This window comes from Lagenorhynchus albirostris, chromosome 15 (assembly GCF_949774975.1).
Source record: "Lagenorhynchus albirostris chromosome 15, mLagAlb1.1, whole genome shotgun sequence".
NCBI classification, from domain to species: domain Eukaryota; kingdom Metazoa; phylum Chordata; class Mammalia; order Artiodactyla; family Delphinidae; genus Lagenorhynchus; species Lagenorhynchus albirostris.
The window spans coordinates 77,078,626-77,094,681 of NC_083109.1; positions in this window are offsets into that span (position 1 = coordinate 77,078,626).

Below are 16,056 nucleotides of genomic sequence, written 5' to 3' on the forward strand. Positions count from 1 at the left end.
ATCTATATCTATCTATCTATCTATCTATCTATCATCATCTATCTATCTACTTGTGTTGAATTAAAATGAAAGTAAATTATGAGCCATCACATTATCTGGCCCTCCAGGATGGAAAATGGTCACCACTTTTAGAAATGATTAAATACATCTTAAAGAATGAGCGTTTGGGTTCAGATTCATGTTAGAGAATAGCTTTTTGGTTACCTGATACTCATGTCAGAAAACATATTTTTTACTTTGGATTTCAATTGATTCAATTATTTCATTTGCTTTTGTTTCCACTTATTTTAGAATTCCCAGATTTTGTTTGATTTTGTTTTTTACATAATCTACTTTTTTGTTCAATTTGGTGGTAAGCAAATTGGCCTATTTAAATGCAGTTTTGTATATTTAATCATCAGTTCAGTTCAAATCCATGCTTTAAAAACACTGAAATTTTGCAATTAAGTAGTGAGATAATTGTTTGTTTGCATGTTGTTTAAATTTATATTTTGTCAGGCCCTTTGACATATAATTTCCTTTGGTTAAAGTTTAACAAATGTACCCTCATTTAAAGAATACTTAAATATTAATCATTTATTCATTTATCTACTATTAAAAAGCATATTTTTTTTCACGAGGTTCAGTTCCTTCATTCGTCCAGAGTTCCCAAGGTTTTATCATAACCCACGCCACACTGATCATGTCGAAACGCCCCAACCTGCTATTGCTGGAGGGATACTTTAATGCTGATGAGCAGAAACGTCAGGGCATTTATATTTTTGCCCAAGACTGATCCACTTATAGCTTGGACTACTAGGAGGGTATTCTTCTTTCTGCCCAAAGGGGTTTGAAATGTATATTCCTTATTTTCATAGACAAGGAAAAAAATGCAGACTCTGTCCAAGATATAGATCTGGTGATGAGGTTAAAGGGACACCTGAAAAATCACATAGCTAGTTTTGCTAAGATGCGAAATTCTGCCAGCATGTTCCAGAGCACATTGGAGAAGAGAAAGCTTCCACAGGATCTAGAATGATGGGTTCACGGATGCTGACTGCATGATTAAGATACCCTCATGGACAAAGAAATAATTAAATAATGTGCATGGACCAAAGATGAGTGTGATGTGAATCATGGATGAGGATTAATCCATTCTGGGCACCCAAGCTCTCTTTGATACAAAACAAAGCAAAGGCTTCAGTGGTTCCAGACTGCAAGTTCAAGTTAAGACTGAAGAATCGCTAGGACCTTCTGAGATGCATCAGACAGGTTCTGAAGCTGAGGTACAGCGTTGGGGAGTAGACCACGGGACATGTGAGATCTCCCAGAACCAGAGAGCTCTGAACAAGAATTAGGCCTTTAGCCATACCAGTTCAGTCTCACTGTTAGTTCTCACAGAGGATAAACGGAAGCTCTGTGGTTCCTTCTTTGTGGTTCCTTCTTTGTGGTTCTTGCATACACATATGGAGAGAAAAGCATAGGCAGTTCGTCCTACCAAGTAGGTGTTCAGTAATTCTGGAAACATTTTCTTGCCATCAGTTTCTTACAGACCTGAATTAAGATCTGAAAGATCTTCACTTTTTGCTCCTTGTTTAAAAATGCACAGGGGAAGCCCTACCTGATAATTATAGCCTTGATGTTTGGCACCCAGAGGTGGCAACATTTAGTCATTTTTATGATGAGGGAAGATATCCAAAATTTGATAAAGTATAACGTAAGTCAGAATTCCATTGAGAAAACAGAAGTCACTCTAGGTATTCCAAGTAGGAAGGCCTTTCACAGAGTGCGTGAAAAGCTTACATAATCCTTGGAAGGACTGCAAAAATGATTGTTAGGGAAGCTCTGAGAGGAGGTAATGAACAAAAGCTCATCTGAAATCCACAGCGAATCTCAGGAATCTCAGAGGGTTCCAACATCACCAGTGTCAGCTGCCGATGATATCAAGACAGGTGAATTCCCGGAGTTTGCCCAAAAGGTATTACAAATTTCATATTGGCCACGTGCCCATGTGGCTACGTGCAACTGCTATCAATGATAATGATGATGATGGTGATGATGGTGGTGGTGGCTTCTCCTTCTTTTTTTGTCTTTGAAATGTACTTGCTTGCCCTGTCTTTGGGAGGATCTAACCTGGAACCACATAAAGATAGAGACATCTATCTCCAGGTCTCTCTCCTGCCATGCAGAGAAGGCTGTGAAAAGGCAGTTGTGGTGATGCTGAGTTAAAAGCAAATAATCCAGGACAAAGAAGAAACAAAAGAAAACTACAGAGAAGGCGGGAAGCATTACGAGACTGGTTTGTAACATGGTGGCAGATGGAATTATCCTTCAGCAAAGATTCCTCCTCCCTTTTCCTCCAGCTCTGTGGAAGAAGTTCACTTTCCCACCCCATCCATATGGGCTTGGGCTTATGTCTTGCTTTGGTCAAAAGAATATGAGCAGAAATGACAGGGGACATTTCCAAGAAGAGGCTTTAAGAGGCACTGCCCATTTCTTCCAGGCTTCTTGAGATTCTGCATTCATGAGAAGAGCATGTTCCAGAAATGAGAAGATACATGGCACGCAGCCCAGCCCAACAGAGCCGCAGACAACCTGCAGACTTCCGGCAGATATTCACACTTTTTAAGCCATGAAATCTGGGAGTTGTTTGGTGTCTTGGCGAAACATAACGGGTCTCTGAGCCTGTCGTTTAATTACACATTTTTCTATACTGATGGTTGCATGAAATTGTGGAGTGAGCACAGACTTTGGAGTCCTCCTTCATCATTAAAGGTGATGATTGCAGTCTCCATCTATTCCATTCAGTCTCCGTCACTCTTAATATCCACCACCAATATTCCTTATATAGACAGTATGAGAAGAGGAGAGGAAATTAAACATTCATAATTAGGAGCAAATATTTGAATAACAAAGCAAGGAAGAAACTATGCACCTTTTTTTTTCATTTATTTATTTATTTGTTTTTACTTTTGGCTGTGTTGGGTCTTTGTTGCTGCGTGTGGGCTTTCTCTAGTTGCGGTGAGCAAGGGCTACTCTTCGTTGTGTGCACAGGCTTCTCATTGTGGTGGTTTCTCTTGTTGTAGAGCATGGGCTCTAGGCACACGGGCTTCAGTAGTTGTGGCTTGCGGGCTCTAGAGCGCAGGCTCCGTAGTTGTGGCGCACAGGCTTAGTTGTTCCGCGGGATGTGGGATCTTCCCGGACCAGGGCTCAAACCCCTGTCCCCTGAATTGGCAGGCAGATTCTTAACCACTGCACCACCAGGGAAGCCCTATGCATGTATTTTAAAGTCCTCTTTTGTTTGTTTCTTTGTTTGCAACTGCAATGAGGCCACAGCTGGTTTTCAGAACTTCCTTCTTGCTCTACTCAATCTATGATCCCTTTGCCCTCAGCCTGCGTCTCAGCTATGGTTTTTCTCTGATGAAGGGACACACTTTCCCTCTTGTACTGTGGTCCTGCCTGTATTTACTTAGTCACTCCTTAAGGTATACCATTTGAAATGGAATTACTAGGAGCCTCCCCTCAAAGATAAATATTCCCAGATTTCCAATAGACACTTCTCTGATCTATACTTCTTGGAATCCATTCCCACACATATTTCTTGAGTTTCTACCAATACTAATGAACACAATATTATTTTGGTATGTAAACTCTCCTCCCAGGTCAGACCTTATACATATCTCTCTGGGATATGCTAGGATTTTATCCAGTTGAGTCTGGAGACAGTGAAGGGTGGTGGGGGTACTTCTTGAGGGTCTTATTGAGGATGGTTCTTTGCAAAATGACTGCCTCAGATGAAGTCACTGCAGGATCCTTAAGGGACAGGAGACCAGCCTCCTCATGAATGGAAGGGATGCTTCTGCTTTTAAGAGGTCTTAGTAGAATTGGGTGGGGATGAGGGGGCAGGGGAAGCTTCTCTTCATTAGAATCTCTGATACTCAGAGTCTCAGTGTTCCCCAAGCATATTATCGAGGACTAAAGGATCAGAGGGCATGAAAGACCATTTCTGCTTCTGCAATACATGATTACCTTTCAAGGAAAGAAGATACCGCCACTCCACTGTCCTTTGGGTGAGGAACCCACAGCTCCTGTCACAGCTGTCTGAAGCACCACCAACAGGTGTTGCTCTGCAAAATCGCATGTCTGCCCAAGCCCTTAGTTCTACCTGTCATTGTGAAAATATCTTGCACTTATCTCCCTCTTTCTAAATCTTACATGTGAGCCTCTCGGAACAGAATGTAAACCAGAATCCTGTTGGCAAGGGATTGGAGGAAACAGGTTCCCATGCTTTCAGCACCAAGGAGAGCATATAAGGAGTTGGAAATGGTACCCAACAGACAACTGTCCCGCCCATCAGGTTATGTATCCCTCCTACTTATTTATCCTTCTCAGTACTTTCCACGCAAGGGTGGAATTTTCTATAAGCTCCTTTGTCACTACTGTAACCTCAATGCCTGGCCAGTGTCTAACCCATAGAGGGACTTAGTGAGCACCAGGTATGAGAGGATTATTACCTGGTCCATGATTATGAAAGCCAAGTTCTTGCACTCTACCTCACTCTTTACTAGAGGAGAGGAATATTTCCATTTCTGTAACCCATCAGATCAGGGAAGACAGAAACTGCTTTTAATACTCCTTTCCTGCTGGAAGAATTAACTCAATCATGTGGCCCAGCCAATTCACATGAAATTCAACTCCTGGGTCTATCAAATGGCATTTACTTCACTGTGGGGAGGAGAAACCTTTACAAAGTAGGTATACAGGAAAGCCAATCGTATCTGCTGCTATAATTTTCCCCGGTTTTTAAAGGCCTCATTAAAGAAATGGAGGCCATGATTCCACCGGGATTTATACACTCATCAGGGAAATGCCAGGGAAGGAGATAACAGAGACCATGGACTATTAGCTGAGTTATCTCTGAAACCACACTGTATTTAGCTACAAGCACTGCACATCGTGGCCTAATTGGGAACACTGGTTAACCCAGAGTCAGACCGATGTTTTATCTCCTGGTCACACTTCTAAATTATTCCTCAAACAGAATACGTGGTAGAGGCCGAGAAACCCAGCCCTGACATTGCATGTGTGGGCCCAAAAGAAACCAGGCAATAGGTCTAAAAGATGATCAGACAGTAGCATTTGCTCATTCATTTAAGACATGTGTTTATTCATTTAACAGGCACTCTAGAGAAGGTGCTTGTAAGAGATGTGGTCCTGGAGGTCTAATAAGTTAAACTCAGAAGAAAAAAGGAACAAATTACTTAGTCTCTGAATCTCACTGTCCTCTTCTGAAAGGTGAGAGTAACAATAGTTCATATCCAACAGTGCTATTGGGAGCAGTAAGAGATAAATAACATGGGCTCGCCATAAAGAATAAGTGATATAGACAGACAGATGCATAGATAGGTATGTGACATATATACGTATATATATATATATTTATATATGTGTATGTATTTATATGCACATACAGATATGTGTAAGTGTGCGGGTGTAAGCTCTCCGTGCATCCCAGGTAACAGATTTGAGCAGGCTGCCAGCAAGTACAAGCTGAGGCAGACATGCAAACTGTCAGAATTTTTGACGTGCTCCCCAGCTCTTACAAGATCCAAGGCACGTCATAACATCGGCCACCTCGGAAGCATTTTGAAGCACGTGCCGAATACACGAAAACGCAGATCAGGTGGGTGGGAAGGACATTCCAGGTACGGCAGGGGGCAAATTCACACTGTGCTGACGGGCAGCAAGCCCTGTCTCTTCGGCTCAAGCAACAAGCACTGCAGCAGAGGGGACTGGAGGCGGCCAGCAGGGATCAGGAAGACAGTAAACGCAAGGCTGGGGGCAAAAGCAGACAAGCTCGGTTTCCATCAACCCGGAAGGCGAATAAAGCCCGGGAAGTTTAGGGCACCAGCTTGAAGACACCGGCTGGGAGGTAGAGGCAGTGAGCCCGACGGTCCTGATCTACACCACGGAGCCTCTGGGGACAGTGTTGAACAAATATTTAGAAATAGTGCTTTCTGATTACTGCTGTTAATTAAGCATCAAGGAGTCAATATAATGAAGATACTCAAGTTGCAGTATTTCTGTCACCAGCACCTCTTCTTGGGATGGTACAGGTGCTGCTGGGAGCTGACCTTGACACCGATAGGTGGACAGAGCAAGCCACAAGCCTGGCTAGTGATACGAACCCATGAAAATGGTGACACTTCCTGTTGTGTTCCAGGAAATGTTTCTAGTGGAGAAGAGGTGGCATCCCAGCAGAAGGGAACAGAGAGCTGGGGGTAGAAAATGCCCAGGGCAATGGTTGCTTGGAGTTGTACAGAGAAAACCCTCCTCTGTAAGAAAGGAACCAAAGCCGAAATCAGACTGAAGCAGGCATATTGAAGCCCAAGGGGAGGACGTTGACTAGCTCCCTCGAGCAGGAGGTCAAACACAGGAACCAGCCTGGAAAGGGTTTCTGAAGACCTTCATGCCAGCTGTCAGAAAGGGCTGGGATTTCCAGAGACAATTGCTGAATGGAATACTGCAATGGCAGTTGTCTGTTTCAGCCCGAGCTCATCCTCTAGGCCCATCTAGACCCCACCTGCCTGGCCTCTTGCTCATTACTTGGCACAAAGCAGGTGGATCAGAAATACCCTTGGAATGAGCTGGGAGAGGACAAACAGAGCAATGTTTAGTTTCGATTTTCAGACGGTGGTTCCCAAGGAAAGTAGTCTTGCCTGGGAACCGGGAGAGCTGAGTGCCCGGGTGCAGAACTCAGCCCCAGGAGCCAGCAAATGTGGATTCCAATCCAAAACCCTGTCTCAGAACCAGATGTCTAAGGATGTGCCGACCTGTCAGACTAAGTCAGAAACGTGGTCCTACTCTGGACTTCCGCTTTGGCCATCTGCCTTGTCACGGTAGACGGCACCCTAATTCTACCCTCTAAACCAATGTTGAACAAATATTTAAAAGGGATGCAAAACTTATAAAATTATTTTATAAAATATAATAAAGATAAAACTAATAAGCTTGTCCTGAGTGTCGTGTCTCTCTGTCTGTCTCTGGCTCCCTGTTCTCTGTGATCTCAGGCCAGCTGTGTGTCTCCAAGCCTTAGCCTCCCGGCCAGCAAAAAGGTCACAATAAGATCACTTTTCCAGGGTTGTTTGATGAGTGAGCAGTAGGTGCTCACCTAACTCTGCCAGTAGGTGTTTTCTCTTGAGGAACTCACTTCTGTCTGAAATTCAATGTTCTGACACGCAAAACGAGGGGTTTGGATAGGAGAACCCCTAAGGAATAAAGGGGAGCTTTCTGTTTTCGGCTGCGGTGTGTTTCCAGACCAGCACCAGGTGGGGAAGCAAGCGTTGCCCCTGGCAGTGCCGGGCAGCAGGGAGGACCAGTTTGCCTGCAGGTCCTCTAGAGTCCTTTGAGGTTAAAACCAGACTCCAGCCCCCTTGATGGCCAAGCTACCTGCAACTGCTTCTCGGAACTTTCAAAAGTGAACTAAATTAAAAGGCAGATGAGGCATTTTTTTTCTAGGCACTTTGTTTCAAAAGGATTGCTGATAGCGCTTCTTTCTCCTTTGAGCGCAATGTCAACAAGTAACTTGGAATTACTCTTGTTACTTTAAGGAAGTAGTCTTTGCTTCCCATACTGACACTTTTTATATAATAATGGATTGAATACAATAAAGTGCTCTTTTATATCCATTCATTTATTGATTTATACATTCACTTTTTTTGAGATGAATGCTATAAGCTATAGTAATAATATATTAATATGTTTCATTAATATTGATCACTTTTATAGTTGGAGTAAGTCCTTCATGGTTTATACTTATTATTTTATTTTTATTATTTTGATGTATCGTTAAATTCTACCGACTGAGATGTTTTAAATCACATAGTTCTATATTCATAAGTGAGATTATTCTATGATATTCTTGGTTATGTTAGTCAGGTATTGGGACAGGAACATTTGTGTGAAGGGAGAAATTGTATGGCCTCTACTGTCTTTGGGGAGCAGGGAGCATTTAAGGTCAGCTATCTGTTTTTTAAAGTTTTGGGAAAATGAGCAGTGATTTTACTGAATTTTTCTACTGGTAGCTCTGGGGAAGCTGTTGTTTTCCCTATTCATTGGGTGTTAGTCACCGTCAAAATTGGAATAAGATAGCACGTTCCAAGGGGTAAGTAAAGAGTGTTTCAGAAAGGCTTTATCTACAGAGGTGTGAGTAGATTGCAGGGAGTGAGAGGAGGAAGTGATCAGTCCAGGGCAGAGAGGGCCGGGGGGCAGAAGCTGTGCCCTCTGGCAATGGGACACTGACAATCCCAAGTGACCCTGCAGGGAGAGAGCTGGTTAATACACAGTTACCCGACCACACTCCCCTCCTGCCTCCTGACCCATAGTTGGTGTCTCCTACTGGCCCAGCCCCACTGGAAAGAGGTCAGAGGCATCCCCCATAGGCCATATCCCATCAGCCCTCTAATTTTCACCAGTTTAATTGGCAGGAAGGGGTAGCTCCCTGTGGTTTAAACTGGCATTTTTCTGACTTCTAACCACCAATAACCTTGAGCTCTCATCTTGTGCTCAAAACTTTGGTTATTTCACTTCTGTCAATGTCCTTTTCTCAGCCTCTCTACACTGTTCTTTGGGGGTTGCATTTTTATCACTGATGGGCAGAAATTCCCTGTATGAGAATGTCAATGTGTCTGTCAGGGGTGCTTTCTCCTAATGCTTTCCAAACCACACATTCCTGATGGGCCAGCCCTACGCAGAATTCTCCATTAAGGGGGGGAGGTTGATTCTCCTCCCGACTCTGTCTCCCACTCTTTCACCTGCACATAAAGGAGCAGCGCCTGTGCCCAAGAGTCTTAATGAAACACCTCTTACTGCTGCTGTCCTCACCCTGTGGCTGAACAAACAGGATTGCAAACAAATACTGCTGGGAAAGGGGGAGGTATTCTATCACCTAAAGTGAACCATAGCTCGACCAATCAAAATGCCCTTCAATGGTAACAACCTTTCAGATTTAGCACCTAAGACAATTCCTCATTAGTGGCTGTAGCATTTGCATGCCTCCATCAACATGAGTGATTTTCACTATCTTTTTAATCACAAATTTCCCACCCACGACGACTTTCTTGGACTCTGCATTCTGTGATTTCAAAATAAGCATCTAGTGAAGAAAGAGTTTGATGCTCAAATAAGATGGAGAAATCTGGGCTAAGTACATATTTTTGAATGAAGAATTTCTCATCATGTGCATTATGGATTTCAAAAAGGTGTAGGGAGTGTCAGTTAGGAACATAACTGAGGCAGCATTACTGTGGTAAATGAGCACTGTTCTAGGATGCAAAAGCTCGCCCATCGCTTTAGCAACTTAGATGTGGTCCTGGAGGTCTAATAAGTTAAACTCATCATTCCTTATGGTGACCAAAGGGGAAAGGGTCAGGGGAGGGATAAACTGGGAGATTGGGATGGACATGTACGCACTACTATACATAAAATAGATAATCAACAATACAGCACAGGGAACTCTACTCAATACTCTTCAATAACATAAATGGGAAAAGAATTTGAAAAAGGATATATGTATTTGTATAACTGAATCACTTTGCTGTACACCTGAAACTAACACAACATTGTGAATCAACTATACTCCAATATAAAATAAAAATTAAAAAAAAAATCATCCCAGAAGTCTCAGCTCCTGAATCTGTACTATGGAGACAACCATACAGTTTGCGCATCAAGACAGGGAGATTAACGAGATGTTTGAATTTCTGTCTAAGCCTAGGATTTATTCATCTCTCAACCTTTTCTACCCCGATCCTCCAACCTCTCCACCCAGCCCTTGTGGGAAATACTTCATAGGAACCGCCAAGATACTTCCATAGCTGGACCAGTGACGCTAGAAACAAAATCTTTGTTGATTTAGTGGTGCTTCTGTGAACCTCAAATGGGATGCTGTTGGAAGCCCAGTAGTAATGGTGCATCTGGCCTCCCCACCTCCTGCTCCAACAGGCTGTCACTGGCAAAGAGACATGTTCCATTGGCAAAGATCGTGTTTTCAATCACAGCTTATCTGAGCAACGTCTGAAGTCCAAAACTATTATTTACAGCTCAGTGAGGAGAGAGTGGAGAATCAGGCGCTGTGGAGGAAACGCATGCTGTAAAAACCACTCACAGTGAGTGACACGGTTTGAGATGCAGAAGGAGAGAAGAGGGGTTTCTTAGGATATTTTAATGCCTCCAATGTCTCCCCTGGAAGCCTTCTCTAACGAATGCAGCTTGCACTGATCTCCCCTCTCCCTGAACAACAGCCTTAGTCATGTTCTCCAAAGAACTCCAGAGAAACAGAATCAATGGGAGATATATATACAGAACCCTGACCATCTCTAAATATAGAGATACATAGAGAACCCTGACTATCTACATACAGATATGGATACATATTAGAATCCTGACTAATACAGTTGGTATAAATATATATACAATATATTTATAGTATATGGTGTGTATATATATATATATATTATATATATATATATATATGGATATGGATTTATTTGGTTCGTGTGATTATAGAGACTGCCATCTGCAAGCTGGAGGCTCAGGAAAGCACGCAGTGTAATTCAGTCCAAGTCCAAAGGCCTGAGAACCAGGGAAACCAAGGGTGTAAATCCCAGTCCAAGGGCAGGAAAAGATGAGGAGAGGGTCCAGCTCAACAGTGAGACAGGACAAAAAAGGGGGTGAGTTTCTTGTTCCTCTGTCTTCTATACCATTCCCACCCTCAACGGATTGCATGAGGCCCTCTGACATTTCGGAGGGCCGTCTACTTTTTCAAGTCCACCAGTACAAATGGTGATTTCATCCAGAAACACCCTTACAGATACCCAGAAATGATGCTTCCCCTGGGCACCCCGTGGCCAGTGAAGTTGACATAAATTAACCCTCACACTAATTCACCACATTAAGGGGACCGACTCCTCCTGGTTTCCCTGGGACTTTTCCCGTTTTCATACTGAAAATCCAGTGCTCTGGGAAACTCCTCAGTACCTGGCAAACCGAGACAGTTGGCACCCTACCCACACTGCCTGAATTAAGCATTTTGCCACTTGATTATATTTGGTTTAAAAATTTGGCCACATTAACAACAAACACTTACTGGGAGTCTAGTGATTCCACTGTGCTCAGCTTTGAGGACACACCGCCCTTATCTGATCTTCTTTTCTGTTTTGTTATCCGTCACATTTCACAAAGTGTTTTTCCATACCTCACACGCAGATGCTGTACATACCCTTGTCCAAGATAAGGAATCAGAGCTCCTTGGATAAATGGTTGATTCCCAGACTAAGGCAGGGAAAATAAAACAAGATGAACCCAGAACAACTTGTGATGCCAGAAACACTTTCTAAGTATCTTAAAAAGTATAGCACAGGAGCAGGTCAGAAGAGCACAGAAGACAACGTGAAGGGCCCCTAATGACCAAACCTGGGACAATTCCAGACATAAAATGAATAAAAACAATCTATTCTAACCCTTGGAATAAAGCAAGTGTCCATGAAGCCATGCTAACATAAATGAATGAATGAATCCAATCAAACAAATAAATAAATGGAAATAAATTCTTATAACAAAATTCCAATCAATGAATAATTCTGGCTGAGTCAAGCTCTTCTGCGGCAGTCCCTTTTATCTTACTTTTCTTCCACCCTCCCTCCCTCCCTCCCTCCCTCCCTCCCTTTCTTTTCTTTCTCTTTTATTGCATATCCCTCTAAATATACTGGAGTTCAATAGTTGCTTAATTCATGTTCTTGATTTGCTGATACAAAAAAATGTAGAGGAGTGGATTTTTTTAGTATCAGAGAGAAAAATGACCTTGCTCCTTTCTGGGAACAATTGCAGAAGAATATTCTAGAAAAGGACTACCCAGAAGTACTGCAGTAGAGTAAATATGTTCTTGGTGAATTCCGGAAAAAAAAAAAAATCACAAACATGCAAAGCCCTGCTGTGTGTCAGAGGTTCTCCTTCTGCCCTGCCAGATGCAGAACCCTCCTCGGCTGGGGCCCACAGTCCTCCATGGTTGGGGTCAGAGTAAGGGAGGCATGGCTGCCCATCAACCACGTTGTACTGTGAAACCTGGCACCCGCAGAACAACTGCTGTGGCTTAGGTCCCATAAGATCCCGTATCTGATGGCTCTCTGGATTCTGACTACACCCTTCATCTCTCTAGTGGGTCCACTCCTATTTCTGGGTCCAGGCTAAGGGTCCAGCACACGTAGGACCTCATATTCCCCACTTCAACAGCATCCTCCCAGGAAGCCATGTGCAAAATGCTTCCTCTTGCCTTTAACCAAACAAGATAAGCAAATGACTAACAATTCACCCTTGTGTATCAGCAATAATCAATATAGAGGTGGGGATCAGAGGCCCCGTGAACTCAGTCTCCATATAGGTTCATCTGGGACTGACCCTCAACAAACTGAAATCCTTGGGATATTCTTAGCTTTGCTAAGGAAAATAAAATCTGTTTTCTCTTTTTTTCTTTCATTGGTCATCTTCTCTCTCTTTGTATTTCTCCTCTCTAAACTTACTGTTTGTTTTTGTTCTTTGTTTTTCCACCAAACACATTACCCCAGCATCCTTTTATAACTACAATTTCTTTCCCATCAGCAACTACAGAGGCTGTGGCAGGTATCTGGGTCTTGTCTCTGGCGCCACAAGAGAAGATAAAAGCAAAGTGCCTGGCAGAGAACTTTGAGTGAGAGACTGAATGGATAAATATATTCAAAATCAAAATCCTTTCAGATGTGTGGCTCAGTTTCCCATATGTAGTTGAAGTCACACCATTCTGTGCCAAGGGTGGATAACAGCTGATATCCAGTCCACACCCGCACCCCCCCCCCCATCACAAGTGCCAAACACTGTTCTAAGGAACGGATCATCTCATTGTACAGCTCCTAGGTGCTAGGTACTCTTCGAACAACCGCTTCACAGAAAGGAAGAGTGAAGGATGCAGATGTAAAGTTCCCTGCCCAGTACCATGAGCAAGTGGTAGAGACAGATTCAAAATCACATTATCCGTGTGAGCCGGAGCCCAAGCATGTAAGTACCACTCAACACGGGGAATTAAGCTGGAGGCTGTTACCTTAAGGCTTTGCTCTTTTTCTGCATACAACACCCTCCTTAATCAAACCCATGGTAGGCCTCCCTCATCTTTCAAGGGAAAAGAAACCATCCCCCTCCACCCTGCAGAGGGAAAAGGGTAATGCCCTGTGTCCAATTTTCTTTTCATTGCAACTTTTATTATGGAAACACAAATGTTCAGTGATACCAAAATGAAAACAGAGAAAGTTAATTTTGTCATCCTTATCTAATAAAATTCTTAATGGGTTTCTCACCCATGATCATAAATACTGTTACTGTTTCTAAATTTTTGCCTCAACTTCACAGTAGTACATCTTGCTTCAAAAAAAATGTGAAACATTTAAAAAGAGACATGTTCCTTCAGTGTTCAGATCTCTTAAGTGTCATTTGCTTTGGGGGATTTAGTTCTATTTCCTCAGTTTAGATCAGGAATAAGTGTTCTCAAGGTGGATTTTGCATTTTTAGTGCCATTTTTATGTAGTGAAGGTTTGATGGACTCTTTGCCGTGAACTGTGTGATCTTGGACCAGCCTTTTGACTTATGTGGGTTCCCTTTTCTCATCATTAAATTATATCCTAGATTCTTTCCTCTGCCTTACTCCCCTCTCATCTAATAAAAATACTTATGGCTAATTTAATTGAAGTGTTAGTAGTATTTTTGTTTTCAAATCTCAAAGAGTTGTTGGTTCTAGATAAACTTACACTGTATGCTGTGGTGGGACTGTGGGAGAGAGGGTGGAGACCTGTGTATAGAAGACTGTACAGTGAGTGTCCTACCTACAAACCAAGTTGTGAACTTTCAAAGGTGCAAACGTGTGTGCACACGTCCAATCACGCAAGTCAGTTCACGTGTCTGGCATACAGCGTCACACGGGTGCATCCTCTACAAGTGGTTGTGTTTTTGTGTACTTTACTGTATAGTACTGTGTAGAGTACAGTAGTACAGTATCTTTATTTCTTGCCTGTTCACTTGATGCCAGCCCCTGTATGCCAGCTGTTGTACTGTACTACTGTAATTTTCAAAGTACTGTACTGTAAGATTAAAAATGTTTTCTTTATTTTTTGTGTTTATGTTTTAATGTATTATTTGTGTGAAAAAACGTATCACAGTATTGTACTATATAGCCGATTGTGTTAGTTGGGTCCCTAGGCTAACTTTGTTGGACTTATGAACAAATTGGAATTACGAACACACTCTCAGAATGGAACTCATTCGGATGTAGGGGACTTACCGTCTCTTTTATAGAACAGTGGCTCTCAAAGTGGAGCAGTAGTATCAGTATCACTGGGAACTTGATAGAATGTAAATTCTTAGACCGCATTCATCCCCTATTGGATCAGAAATGCTGACAACTACCTCATACCATTTTATATATATATATATATATATATATATACACACACACACACACACACACACACACAGGCACACACATGTGAGGATCCCTACCTCACACCATTTAAAATGGATACATACACACACACATATACTATCAAAAACATATGCAAAAAAGCAAGACTTCAAGACTTTTAGGAGAAAATACATGAGACTACATGGATCATCTCAGAGTGAAAAATAAATTTTCAAGACAAGGCACAAATAATAAAATTTAAAATTGCCAAACTTGACAATAAATGTAAATTCAGGTCCCTCCTCATCTAAACACAATATAAATGGGATGGAGATGCAAGAGGGAGGAGATATGGGGATATATGTATATGTATAGCTGACTCACTTTGGTATAAAGCAGAAACTAACACACCATTGTAAAGCAATTATACTCCAATAAAGATGTTAAAAAAGTAATAAAATAAAATAAAATTGGTATACCACAAAAAAATTAAAATAAACACAATATAAATAGAATGTAAAGAAAAAACACAAACTATGAGATGTTATTTGCTATACATATAACTCTAAAAAAGGAATTAGTATTCAGAGTGAATACAGATTAAAAATTGAAAGAGGAAAAAAGCAACTCAATAGAAAAAAAGGTAAAAAAAAAAATAGAAACAGGCATTTCACAGAATACAAAGCATGAATAGTCCATGAAGCCATGAAATGATTCTAAATGATAATCAGAGAAATGTTATACTGTCAAAACATCATCTGAAATCAGGCAATACCAACTATTGGCAAAGATGTGTGGTGTCAGGAATTTTTAAGCACTGCTTGGGGGCATTTAAAAGGCCACAGTTATTCTGGAAAACACTTGGCTTGACCTTATTTGGCAGGTTGCTAGGTGTCCTCCCAAATTCATTCTCCCTTTCCCAAGTATTGAATTGCTTCTGAGAAGTGGCTGATGAACCTGGGGTCATCCCTGCCCCTTTGCAGGCAGGTGTGGCCCAGATGTTGACAATGGATGTGAACAGAAGTACTTGGGTCATTTTCAGGCTTTTAAGAAACGGCTAACCTTTTTTCACATTCCCTTTCCCTCTGCATTGCCAAAGTCAAATGAAGAGGAACAGCACTCCCATAAGTTGGAAGAGACCCAGGTCCCTGCAAGAATGCACTTAAGCTGTTATGTGAGTAAGAAAATAAAGTTCTTTAGGATTTGAGCAAATATGTACTTTTGTTTCTATTTGTTATGCTAGCCTACGCTAACATAACTAACATATCTAGAGAAGAATAAGAACATATGTATTCTAAGACACTGTACTTCCACACATAGGTATTTACCTGAGAAACTCTTTCCTGCATGCCCAGAAGTCATGTATAGTCACATTCATAATAACAAAAAATAGACTATAAACTATCCAAATATTCATTAACAGTAGAATGGGTACATAAATTGCAGAGTAATAATACAACTTAATATTTTAGTGCAGAAATAATAAACCACAGTTACACACATCAACATGGATGAATATCAGAAACATAACAATGAGCAAGAAAGAGTAAATCACAGAAGAATATATACAATATGATACCATTTATAACAAGTTCAAA